Source organism: Armigeres subalbatus, chromosome 2, assembly GCF_024139115.2.
Source record: "Armigeres subalbatus isolate Guangzhou_Male chromosome 2, GZ_Asu_2, whole genome shotgun sequence".
NCBI lineage: Eukaryota > Metazoa > Arthropoda > Insecta > Diptera > Culicidae > Armigeres > Armigeres subalbatus.
Window position 1 is genome coordinate 13,969,281 of NC_085140.1, and position 14,112 is coordinate 13,983,392.

General features: G+C 43.0%; 1 protein-coding gene across 1 annotated transcript in view; it reads left to right on the forward strand.

The window, feature by feature from the left end:
• The first annotated feature begins 2,125 nt into the window (after positions 1-2,125).
• The window catches only part of LOC134217852 (BAI1-associated protein 3), a 396,811-nt gene continuing 384,824 nt past the window's right edge, over positions 2,126-14,112 (forward strand). The window contains exon 1 of the mRNA XM_062696671.1: positions 2,126-3,426. The gene's annotated coding sequence lies outside the window, so the exon portion shown is untranslated. The remainder of the gene's footprint in view (positions 3,427-14,112) is intronic.

Here is a 14,112-nt window from a genome sequence, read left to right on the forward strand (position 1 = left end):
ACATTCACCATGGCCTTACACGATGCCGAGAAAGAGTTTGACAGTGTATGGACATGATGGCCTGGTATCAAACTACAACGCTACAATCTTCCCAGCTACCCGGTGAAAATCATCAACAATTACCTGTCGGCAAGGACATTCCGGGTCTCAATCAGCGGAGCGAGTTCCAATGCCCGCAACATCGTCGCAGGCGTCCCCCAGATCAGTATCCTAGGGCTCCTGCTGTTTAACCAATTATCCACGACATGCCAGTCATGGGGTCTCGAGTAGCCTTACGAGCAAAGGCGTAGAATTGCCAATCCGGAGATGGCGAGTTCGGCTCTCGGTCTAGGATGTTTGCAGATGGAAAACTGGTCATAGTGTATCCCTTGTACTTGCCACACCTAATCATGCAATGGCGGGCATAGCAAAGCTTTCAATTCATAACCCACAATGCCAAGTATTATTGTCAATTGTTTGTCAATACATTATCCAATTTTATCCATTTTGAGATTAAGAAAATTATTTTGAGCTTTTTAGTGGAATGTTTTCACTTGTCATAAGACGAGTTTGTACAATCCCATTGAATTCCACCACTTCATTGTGTCTTGACATATACGTATTTCGACCTCAACAGTAAGGCCGTCTTCAGTGTCTCGTACTTGACTCGACTTGACTTGACTAGTCGAGTCAAGTACGAGACACTGAAGACGGCCTTACTGTTGAGGTCGAAATACGTATCTGTCAAGATACAATTAAGTGGTGGAATTCAATGGGATTGTACAAACTCGTCATCTTGAGATGCATTTTGAACTCGCGTGTTCGTTTTCACAACATTTTGAACACAGCTTAATTGTTCAAGAGTACTGACCTAACATAGTGACGGCTTGCTACACATTTTTCGTTTAGTAAGGAAACACGTAGGCATCCAACGGATAGTACTCAAACATGCTCGTACGTTTTTGCATATGTCCAACTGTAGGGAGCCTCAGATACCATGATCCTGTTTGTTGCTTCCTAACCCAGTGCGCATTGAACAGTGTTCAGAGCTCAAAACTAAGAACACTAAGTCACGCTCTTGGCTCATGTTCTGTTCAGATTGCAACTTCTTTGGTTCGTCCATATTCCAAAACTGGTAAATATAAGCAACTTACACTGTGATGTGTTGTATGAGCGGTCATATAAACACCAACTTTGGGAGAAGTGCGCTGGATTCGCTTTAATATGTGCTAAACAACGCATCATTTAGTTTGACAGCTGAACTTCGGAAGCTTCTATTTCCGAATGCTAAATTGGTGCTACGCCGACAATATCAAACTTATGAGCGAAACCACTAAGCCTATACGACACCATACCCATTATGCTTTAATTGCAATCATGATGTCATGCTTCTTTGACAGTAATAGAATAATTTGAATGAGATATTTCAAACGTATCACCAAGAATCCTTGAGAAGAAATAAGCAATTCTGAATATTTTCCTTTCATGTATGTCAGTACTTTTCCAAATAATACCAACACATGATTGTAACTGTACAAATACATATTTCGGCCTCAACAGTAAGGGTGACTTCAGTTATTCGTATTCGGCTCGAAAAGATTGAATTTTTTAAGTAACAGTTAAACAACTTTGAATCAATCGTGCTTAAGTGTCGGACATGTCTCCCTTGATCTTTATTGATCATCTAGGTCACACACCTATCTGGTGACCTATTTATCTTTCAAAGGAACCATTTCCCATTAACCAGTAATTTTTGAGCATTTCATTTACCCACAAATATAGCTCACATCCCAAATTCTCTCTCACAATGTTGCAATTCTCACACGCACCGGAATGAACCCCAATCGACGAAGACGTCCTCAACCACCCCCAACAATCATTGGCCGACTGAGGGCATCATCATCGCCAGCACCATCATCGAAAGCGTCGTTGCTCGATTCCGTGCTCGCACTTTCTCTTGCAAGTTGACACTCACACAGTTACTCCGGTTTATTCGACCATTTGTAACTCCGATCCAATGTAACCGGGGCCGGATCCGCACGAACAGCAACAACATCCTGCGGCCAGCTGCTCCCGTTGATAAAAGATTCCCACCCGCGTTCTCGCTCAGTAGTGATTCAGCCGTGCACAGTGATAGACGTGAAAACCCTGGGAAATAGCAGAAGCAGCAGCAGCAACAGCTAGGCAGCAAAGGAAGCACTAGCTAGCAGCTAAGGAAACTCCCCCACCCTTCAGGTTTTGAAGTTGTGTAGATCCGTTTTTTTTTGTATGTGCTTAGAGATGGTGAAATGTTAGAGAAAATGTGAATCAATTGCAACTGTTGCCCGTTTGGAAATGCTCATTGCTTCAACAGCTGTAGTTAGCAGTGGGTGAACGGCAGTAGGCCAGGTTGTGTGTTCAGCCCTATCAGTGTTTGCTTGGATCGAATAAAATTTCGGTGGAGGCGAGTGGTTGATTTTGGTATACATTAAGAATTCTACAGCAGACAAAAAAGCGAAAGGATTGATTTGAGTAACAAAGTTGAAGGCTTCTGGTTAAATTGCGTTTTGAAGAGGACACTGAGACGACGAAAATTGTTTTTGCAAGTGCTCTCGCTTTAAGGTAAATACGGAGGAATTTGTGAAATTAAACGTGTAAAAAGCATTCTTTATGGTAACTAATTCATATTATCATTATTGCCAAAAAATAATCAGAAATGTGAAATGAGTAACAGTCGAAAAAAGTTAATTGCAAGCAGCAATTAAAATCTGCGGTCAAGTAGAAATCCAATATTACATTTCCTATAATTGTATCGTATGTGAAAGAAAACCTAATGGACAAAGTTCAAACTCCCATTGAGTGGAAAGTGGCCGAGAGTGAAAGCTTTTCGCTGTTGTACATAGTGGCCTGCCGCATATAAATGTGTTAATGAACGGGAATTCCAACACGTCGTCGCTAGTCCCGAGAATCCCACAGCCTGCCTAGACAGATGTGTTTGATGGTGTCGTCCCCTCTCGTAGCCTACTACGCGTAGACAAGCACATATGTGGGAACGGCGATCGTAGCTATCCGAGAGCAGCTTTATGTACAATCTGTTGAATGTTTTTTCCCGACCGCACTCACCGCAACCAACCGGGGCACTAGAAGTGGCAGCTCCCATTTCCATCCACGGCCACGGACAGCAGCGTGAATCAAAAGTGAGAGAAGATATTCGTCGTGCGTGAGTGCTTTCTTGCACATGTAAAATAGAGGGGTGTGAAATTCTTCGAATTTTTCGGTGAATATAGTGAAGAAGTGTTGTAGAAAAAGGATCCCGATAGGAGGACACCATACGATACAGTGACCTATCCGCACAGAGTACACCAACTGAATTTGGTGTAACCGATGGTGAAATCGAAGGAAGATTCAAGAACGGGTGCATAGTTCTCAATCCTCAAGAGGAAATCTCCCACAGTGAATTAAGGAAAGGTAAGTTTATTTGCGTGAAAAAAATATACGGTAGCAGAAAGGTTGGGTTCCCTGCGGTGATCCGTCAGTGGCCGATGACTTCTAAACATTTTTTATTTCGGATAACATTTTGTTTGTCACGGCTGAATGATCGAGCAAATGATTCTTAGAAGGAAAAGTAATGTTTTGGTGGAAAACATTCGAAGAAATTGGTTCATTAAAAAGTTAGTATCTTACGGTAAGGGTACCTTACCCAAAAAATGAAGAATAATCTAAAATTATACCCCGACCCGTTATTGCAAACGGAACGATAATTATTAACTATGTTTTTTGTTGCACAGATAATTGCTTATGCACTCAAAAGCAGATTTGGGCATATAGAGATTCCACAAGGATTTAATAAAAACATATAAGCTTTGAAATAATACAGATTTTTAATACAACGATTGTATTAATACAAGCCCTTCTTCCTTGGCCTGCGGTAAGATGCGCGGCTACGAAGCAAGACAATACTGAAGGTGGCTGGGTTCGATTCCCGGTCCGGTCTAAGAAATTTTATGATTGGACATTGTCTCGACTTCCCTGGGCATAAATGTATCATCATGTTAGCGTCATGATATACGAATGGAAAAATGGCTCGGCATAGAAACCTCGAAGTTAATAACTGTGGAAGTGCTTAATGAACATTAAGCTGCTAGGCGACAATGTCTCAGTGCGGGATGTAATGCCAATAAGAAGAAGAAGAACTGTATTACAACCTACCAAATTTCTATTTTCTAAAATTGTATACAGATTTCGAAGTTTTCTAGGCAGTATGCCGTATTTTTCTGCGTCCACTTGATACAGCTCGTCGTGCATGCGTCTGCGCGGTGGTATGGCATTTGGTATAAAGTCGTTTGGCATAACGCCATTTGGCATGCTGCCGTTTTGCATAAAGGTCGTTTGGCAAAATGTAATTTGGTGTAACGGCCGTTTAGCGCAATGGTCGTTTGGAATGACTGTTATTTGGCATAATAGTTGTATAATCACCAATTTTGGAACTAATGCAAAATATATTCATTTCTTTATACAAAATTATTATCTTTTGAACATCATAAAAGAGAGATGCTGTTTTCCGAAAAGTTGTGAATAAGAGAATGTATATAAAAAATATTGCTCGGAGGAACATTGGTTATCTTCATAATAATTTTATCCCATCTACCTTTTCCACTCATCATTTTTCTGCCTCTGTGTAAGAAATAGCCGAATTGAAAGTGGCTGCAAGCAAAAAAAAATAAGGTGCAGTAGAATCACTGGGTGAATGGGGTGGGTGAAAAAACACTAATCTAGGGATTTTAACCAAAAGGACGTAATTGTTTTTAACCTTGGATTGTTGGACGACGAATGTGCGCTTCATTCAAACTATTTTCGTCAAATAATGTGCCTAACTGAAAGAATGGATTCCAATCTATCATTTTAGCATTAATTCCTCCTGGTATTTTATCCGGGAATTACTTCTGATATTTCTTCAGAAATTCCTCCAGGAACTTCTCCAAGAATTATTTCAGGACTTCCTTGTGGGAATTCCTCAGGAAGTGCTTGTGGGAGTACCTCCGGGAGCTCCTCCAGGAGTTTTACCAAGAGTTCCTCCGGGAATCCCTCCAGGAACTTCACAGAGAATTCCTGGATTCGAAGTGAACCAGCCTTGGACTGAAAACTTCCCAAATAAAGATAATAATAATATTTGAGGTTATGGCTTTCAATCTTCTTATGCTCAAAAACGGGTTTTACATTGTCTTAGCATTTCCTAATAAAACGGGACTTTAGTTAACTTAGCGACTTAGAATTCCTCTGATAATTTCTACGGGAATTCCTCCGGATGTTCCTCCGGAAATTACTCTGGGAATTCCTCTTCTGAGGTGTATCTCCCGGAGGAGTTCCCGAAGGAACTGCCGGAGGAGCTCCCATAAGAACTCTCGAAAGAATTTCAGGAGGAACTCCTAGAAGAATTCCTAGAGGACCTACCGGAGGAACTCCCACAGAAACTATCGGAAGAACTTCGGGGGGAATTTCCATTTAAATTTCTGAAGAAAGCCTAAATGATTTCCTGAAAAAAAAGCCTGAATGAGTTCCTGGCAGAGCTACTTGTGGAATTCCCAAAAGAGCTCTCGGAGGAATTCTCATAGGAACTTCCGGAGGAATTTCTGAAGAAACTCGGGAGAATTTTCAAAGGAACCCCCGGGGGAAATGCCACTGAAACTATCAGAAGAATCCTCGGAAAAAATCGTGGAAAATTCATCTTATAGACAAATCTTGTCTAGCTGAAACCTTTGTAGGGGTATATAGCTGGACCATCGTCATCGTCAGAGGACATCCCGGAGAATTCCCTGAGGAGCTCCCAGAGAAATTCTCGGAGGAGCTTCTGGGTGAATTTCTATATAAATTCCTGAAGAAAACTAAATGAATTCCAGAAAGAAAGCCTGAATGAATTCCCAGAGAAAATTTTGGAGAATTTCCCGGAAGAATTTTCAGAGGAACCCCCATAGGAACTACCGATAGAACAACTGGAATTCTCGGAGGAAATCCTGGAGAAACTCTTGGAGGAACTGCCGGTGGAACTCCTGAAAGAATTCCCGGAGGAGTTTTTGGAGAATTCCCGGAGGAGTTTTTGGAGAAACTCCTGGAGGATCTCCCAGTGGAAATCTTGATGTTTTCACCGGAATTCTTTCAGGATTACTTTGGGAATTAATCTAGGAATTCCTCCAAAAAAATTATTTTCGGTATAATTTCTGTCGCATTAAATGGAATTCCAGGAGAAATTCTTTGAAATTTTCACAAGAAATTATTTGAAACTTTCAGGGAAAATTTTATGGAATTTACACAAGAAATTCGAAGATTTTTTGCGAAATTCTCAAAAATGTTTACTGGCAGTTCTGCGGAATTTCCACGGAATATTCTTAGGAACTTCACGGTGCAATTTTTCAGAAATTTTTATGAGAAACAGCACGAAGAATTATCGGAAGAATTCCCTGCAGAACTTATAAAGGAGCTCGTGGAAGATTTCTTGGATTAATGCCCGGCGAAATTAATGGTGAAATTCCTGAAGACACCTTCTTACGAACGAGCGTGAGGTGATCCAAAGGTGGCGGCAGCACTACGAAGAACACCTGAATGGCGATGTGGCAGACGAAGATGGCGGTATGGTGATGGACCTGGGAGAACGCGCGCAGGACATAATTCTACCGGCTCCGGATCTCCAGGAAATCCAGGAGGAGATTGGCCGGCTCAAGAACAACAAAGCCCCTGGGGTTGACCAACTACCAGGAGAGCTATTTAAACACGGTGGTGAGGCACTGGCTAGAGCGCTACACTGGGTCATTACCAAGATTTGGGAGGAGGAAGTTTTACCGCAGGAGTGGATGGAAGGTGTCGTGTGTCCCATCTACAAAAAGGGCGATAAGCTGGATTGTAGCAACTACCGCGCAATCACATTGCTGAACGCCGCCTACAAGATACTCTCCCAAGTTTTGTGCCGTCGACTAGCACCAACTGCAAGGGAGTTCGTGGGGCAGTACCAGGCGGGTTTTATGGGCGAACGCTCCACCACGGACCAGGTGTTTGCCATTCGCCAAGTACTGCAGAAATGCCGCGAATACAACGTGCCCACACATCATCTATTCATCGACTTCAAAGCCGCATATGATACAATCGATCGGGACCAGCTATGGCAGCTAATGCACGAACACGGTTTTCCGGATAAACTGACACGGTTGATCAAAGCGACGATGAATCGGGTGATGTGCGTAGTTCGAGGTTCAGGGGCATTCTCGAGTCCCTTCGAAACCCGCAGAGGGTTACGGCAAGGTGATGGTCTTTCGTGTTTGCTATTCAACATCGCTTTGGAAGGTGTAATACGAAGAGCAGGGATTAACACGAGTGGTATAATTTTCAATAAGTCCGTCCAGCTATTTGGTTTCGCCGACGACATAGATATTATGGCACGTAACTTTGAAAAGATGGAGGAAGCCTACATCAGACTGAAGAGGGAAGCTAAGCGGATCGGACTAGTCATCAACACGTCGAAGACGAAGTACATGATACGAAGAGGTTCAAGAGAAGACAATGTGAGCCACCCACCGCGAGTTTGCATTGGTGGTGACGAAATCGAGGTGGTAGAAGAATTTGTGTACTTGGGCTCACTGGTGACTGCCAAAAATGATACCAGCAGAGAAATTCGGAGACGCATAGTGGCTGGAAATCGTACGTACTTCGGACTCCGCAAGACGCTCCGATCGAATAGAGTTCGCCGCCGTACCAAACTGACAATCTACAAAACGCTAATTAGACCGGTAGTCCTCTACGGACACGAGACCTGGACGATGCTCGTGGAGGACCAACGCGCACTTGGAGTTTTCGAAAGGAAAGTGCTGCGTACCATCTATGGTGGGGTGCAGATGGCGGACGGTACGTGGAGGAGGCGAATGAACCACGAATTGCATCAGCTGGGAGAACCATCCATCGTTCACACCGCGAAAATCGGACGACTGCGATGGGCCGGGCACGTAGCCAGAATGTCGGACAGTAACCCGGTGAAAATGGTTCTCGACAACGATCCGACGGGCACAAGAAGGCGAGGTGCGCAGCGGGCAAGGTGGATCGATCAGGTGGAAGATGACTTGCGGACCCTCCGTAGACTGCGTGGTTGGCGACGTGTAGCCAGCCATGGACCGAGCCGAATGGAGAAGACTCTTATATACCGCACAGGCCACTTCGGCCTTAGTCTGAATAAATAAATAATAATTCCTGAAGTCATTTCCGAAGAAGCTGGAGGCATTCTTAAAGAATTCCTGATAGAACGTCGAATAGAATGACTGGAGCAATTGTCGAAGGAATTCCTGGAGGAAGCTTGCATATTGTTTTTTTTTCTGCCTATTTGATAATAGGTAAATATTATTTCAGAGCGGATTTGTTTAGAAATTCAAATATCATTATTGTTGTTTAATAAACGCACAACGTGAATGCGTCACGTTTATTGGCGTTCTAGTACAAAACGCTGACTTCAACGCCCTGCGCAACGTGCTATTGTGATCCAGCCTTTACTGTTGGTATTGGATTTCGTTTCAAAGTTTTTGGAACTTAGAAGGAAATAGTGCCAAGCACTAATATTCATGTGTTTTCATAAAACCACTATAAAACTACGAATTAGAAGACCCAAAAAGTTGCCCCCTGCTCGAAATCCTGGCTACGCCCATGCCCGTTTATATCGTGCCTCGTTCGCCCTCGTACGGTGTTGCAGCAATCTCGCCCATGCTACATTTTTTTCTTCCACTAACTGCTCACATTCGCCGTCATACCGTCATTCGCTGTCGTTCCTCTGATGCGGGGGCACCGTGCCAAGTGCAGCGGGTGCGGTGCTACCAACGGCGGATCGAATATCTCTCCAGACATCTTCAAGAGACGCTGCGCCTAGCTGCTCTTCCGTTGAGAGTGCCACTTCCAGCTGCTGCGCGTATCCTTGGGCTAGTCTACCGTCTTGTAGCCGCCCCATGTTAGGCCGCGGCGTTAGACTACGACGCGTGTTGTACACCGTCGAGAGTTTTGAGCGCAGGCATACTGCAACGAGGTAGTGGTTGGTTTCAATATTCGCACTGCGGTAAATGCGGACGTTCGTGATGTCGGAGAAGAATTTACCGTCGATTAGGTTTTCCGTTGGTTTTCCGTTTCTTGGTTAGGTGATCTCCATGTGGCCTTGTGGATATTTTTGCGGGGAAAGAAGGTGCTTCGGACTACCATTCCGCGGGAGGCTGCAAAGTTTATGCATCGTTGACCGTTGTCATTCGATACGGTGTGAAGACTTTCCGGTCCGATGACCGGTCTATACATTTCCTCCCTTCCTACCTGTGCGTTCATGTCACCGATGACGATTTTGACGTTCCGCAGTGGGCATCCATCGTATGTCTGCTCCAGCTATGCGTAGAACGTTTCTTTCTCGTCGTCGGGTCTCTCAGGTGTGGGCAGGTACGTTGATGATGCTATAGTTGAAGAAACGGCCTTAATCCTCAGCTTGCACATCCTTGCGATAATTGGCTGCCACCCAATCACACGTTGGCGCATCTTACCCAGCACTATGAAGCCGGTTCCCAGCTCGTTGGTGGTGCCACAGCTTTGGTAGAAGGTAGCCGCTCGATGCCCGCTTTTCCACACTTTCTGTCCTGTCCAGCAAATCTCCTGCAGCGCCACGACGTCGAAGTTGCGGGGATGTAATTCATCGTAAATCATCCTGCCGCATCCTGCGAAACCTAGCGACTTGCAGTTCCATGTTCCAAGCTTCCAATCGTGATCCTTTATTCGTCGCCTAGGTCTTTGCCGATTATATCGAGTAGTATTATCTCTTATATTGTTCGTAATTATTGGTTTTCCAGGCGGCTGATTGGGCCTGCGCAAACCTCCTGTCTCGTCGGAAGGCCGTCGTGTTAGGTCTGTTTTGTGCCACACCTGACACCAGGACTGCGCTTTGAGCGGCACACGGTCGCTTTGGCGGGGCCTACTTGCGGATACATGCAGCTTTTTATAGGAATTTAACAGGGCCCACTGTCAAACCCCACCATATCCTAGGCAAGCCCCACAACTCGCAGATGGCCTGGGAAGGGATCGTCAAGCCCTTGGACATAGTCCCTGCTGCCCGCAACAGACACATAAAGATTGAATAGATGATTCGTCATGTCGTAAACGGGGAATGGTCGTTTGGCCGAAACCCATTCGGCCGAAATCCATTTGGCCGAATGACACTAAGCCGAAAGTTGTTTGGCCGAATATACCATTTTTTCCGAACAAACCATTAGGCCGAAAGTCATTTGGCCGAAAGGGTCATTTGGCCGAAAGGGTCATTTGGCCCAAAGGGTCGTTTGGCCGAAAGGGTCATTAGGTCGAAAGATCATTTGGCCCGAAGGGTCATTTGGCCGAAGGGTTTTCAAGCCGAAAGGGTCTATTGGCCGAAAGTGTCGTTTGGCTGGAAAGGTCATTTGGCGAAAGGGTCATTTGGCCTAATAGGTCATTTGAAAAGTGAGAAATTAGGAGTAAGAAGAGAGACGTCTAAATTCTGTCCAGACTTCTCATTTCTCACCGTAAAAAATAAGGAGCGCGAAGCGAGTAGTGAGTGATATACCTCATTAGTGTGCACGCTTCGCTAATCCCTTCGCCCTTCTTAACACTGAGCCAGTCGTCCTGATTTCCTCATCTCCAAAACAAATGCTGGTCCAACCCGTATAAATGGCCTTCAGTTGGAGGTTTATACAACAATTCCACTTCAATATAATTCCTTTTCAAAAATATTTTCGCCGGAAAACCATATTCGGCCACATCTTATTTCTATTAGCTGAATCGTACGCTGCTTTGAAATCAATGAACAGATGATAAGTCTGCAAGTTGTACTCCGGGAATTTATCAAGGATCATCCGCAAGCCAAACATCTAATCCGTCGTTCATCGGCCCTCACAAGAACCTGCCAGGTATTCACCGACGGAGGACTCCTCAAGCGTTCTCAGCCTGTTAAACAGAACACGCGACAAAATTTTGTGAATTTCTTCTAGACTGGGCATGTGAGGCCTTTCTCCTTACTAACTGTTAAAAATAATGATATCCTTTGTAAATATCAATAATTTCATGAAAAATCTTGACTCTCACTTCTTCTTCCACGGCTCTACATTCCAACTGCAACTTAACCTGCTTTTTAACTTAGTATTCTATTAGCGTTTACTCAGTTATTATTCGAAAGCTTTTTTATGCCCGATTGCATGAGTATGTATCTTGTGTGGCAAGTACAATGGATACACTATGTCCAGGGAATCTAAAACATCCTAGACGCCTTTGCTAACTGGAGAATCTCGGCTCTGTAAAGTATTATAAACGCCATAGTATATCAAACAATTTTATTTTGAAAAAAAAACCAAAATTATTGATCTGTGCTTGACTATTTTTGTTTTAAGCTTGACCTTATCAAAATGACTTATTTTTAAACGCCTTCTATTTTTTCTCGATTTTTCTCAAATTCATGGGTTTTTATCGCAATACTTAGCTCACTAAACCCTCATCATAATTCCATCGCAAAGCTTAACGTTAAAATTTTAAAAATATCATCATTTCATGAAAAGCACATTTCCATACATATGCCTTCTTATCTTGCTGCTGAAATTCTGCTCCATCCTGAAGTGGTTTCACTGCATACCAAATATCTCGCACGAGAAAACACTGTAAACAAATTGGAGCCCCACTTTTCTATCGCAGCTTCGGATTCGTGATTTGCATTGAAATCTACCGATCCGATGCTCACAATAATCGAAGCCCGGGGAAATAAACACGAGCCACCGTCGTCAGCGCATCGATCCGACCCGGGTTCTCGGCAGCCGGTACGGTGTGCTTCTCTATCTGTATATTGCTCCGTTCTTTCAGCAACGTGAGCTTCTCTTCTTAGTTGGATTTTCTTACGTTGATATCCGAATCGCACGCGTGTGTACCACTGCTGCTCCCGGGGTGGAAAGTTCGAATATTCTGCATCCTCAGCGTTTCCTACGGTTTCAGATATTTTCTTTCCCATCGAATACACACTCTAACTACTTTCTGTCATCTAGTTTCAACGGAGACGACGGCATTCAGACGCAATTTTAAACATCTGCTCGAATCAGAGACATTTCACTTGGTTTCATATATCGCAGATGAAATTTGGTGAGCAAGCTGGATATAAAATTGGAAAAATGATTGAAATAAGGAATAGTTTGCGTAGGGTGAATGTATTCCTGCAAATTTCTTTTATCATGTTATCTTTGATTCATTCATATAGCGATTAAACTTTAAGTCAAACAAATTAGGCAAAAAAAATCAATTCAACAGTTTTAATGAATATGTTCATCTTTTTGTTAAATTTCTATTTGATTTTGTAGTTCTAAATTGTCATTTTCATTGACTAGTACGTTTTCCAAATTTCAATTTTTTTAGCACACCCTAGAACACAGATTATCTGATGCCCATGATTCGGACAATTTCAATTTTTTTCTCAAGAAATCGTGCTCAATTTTAATCCAACGAAATAACGGTTTCAAAAACCAATAGCATTCCCTTTTGTTGCGAATTTTGACTCTTACGGAAATTGAAATCAAGGATTAGGTTCATGCCACATAAAGGGATTATTACCACTGTCAACCATTATGCTTTACCTACATTTGCAAAAACTTCGTACATACTTGATGGTAGCTGCTTCAGCACCTGGTTCTCATGGACCTTCTTTCCTGCAAATGGACTGAAGAGAGCCACCCATCCATGCCCAACCGTTATTTCACCATACATATGTAAGGCATGTCCCTTTTCTTACTCCGGTATTGATGAAGTTGATGAATGTCGCCGGCGAAAAGCTCTTTTCCTTCTTTCCCCCTAGACTAAATGATATATGAGCTTTCACATTTCCGGTCCCAAATCGACCGGTCTTCTGGCCCGCATAGACCCATCAAGGAGCCACCACCGCAACCGCACACAGTCACATTTCCCGTGCCACAACAATGGTGAATAATAATGGATCCGTCTCGATTCGTGACTCACGATCCACTAGTTCACATGCTGGTAGAGCGGGCAACCGTCGACTGGAGATATGCGACGGTGCTTCCCTCCATGTAGGCATGCTGTAACATGTAGGGACGAGCTTTGCCATCTGATAACCAACAGCAGATTTCCGATTCGTCATGAATATTAATGATTGGTTTTTCTAATCAGCGGAACCGTAGCTGAATGTGGTGGGCGGTTGCGCTTGAGGCGACCCCGTCGAAGGCGGCCATTATCTATCGATGATGGAGTCCCAATACACTGCGAATGCTTCTTCATCTCACTGATTCATCTTGTTCAGCGAAAAGGATTATTTGAGCAGTAAACTATTGCATTTTAGGATTCCTCTCTAAACAGATATTATAAATAATTTATATCAATTTTAATTCAAAAGGTTCGGGAGAGTATTATTTCTCTAAATGGTTTGTGAGCCGTCAATTCATAAGCATGCATAAAAATATATCCACATGAGGTATTTCACATACACTCCGACTGGTGGCTGTTTTGGTAGCGAAGAAAAACAAAATTGCCCTTTACATTTAATATGTATGTATATTCCTTGGCAGAATCCACGATGGCAACTTGTTACGTTCAGACTCGTAAATTTGCAACTTGAACGTTACCGTTGGTGGACGCAATAAAGGAATGAATTTGTTGCTTCTTATGGTTGATGTTGCAATAACTTAGGCTGCTTCACAACAGCTGTCGAAAAGCATATAGTTTGATAAAAAAGCGGCCCTAAAAGATTCAACAGAAGATGTCTGACAGCGTGTGTATATAAGAAAATGATTGCATTTTATGTTCTTAAGTTGAACATTAGGGAGGTTTAAATTAATAGTAGCCGAATTAATCAACGTTACGGCGGTACTAAACTCATTGGAAGTTTATATGGGAGAATGTATGGCGAAACATCGAAAAACAGTAACATGGATACTAATTAGGCTCTTGTAGAATTAATTACAGATTGTTATGCTGAAAACCGCGAGAAGATCAGAATTACCAGGCGAAGCATTAGCAATTTCGAGACAAATTTAAACTTATACCATTCTTTATATTATCAAAAAATGAACGCTGAACAAACTAAAAAAGATTATTTTTTTAACCTAATGTTATACATTTTTTTCTAGTAATGCTAACTAC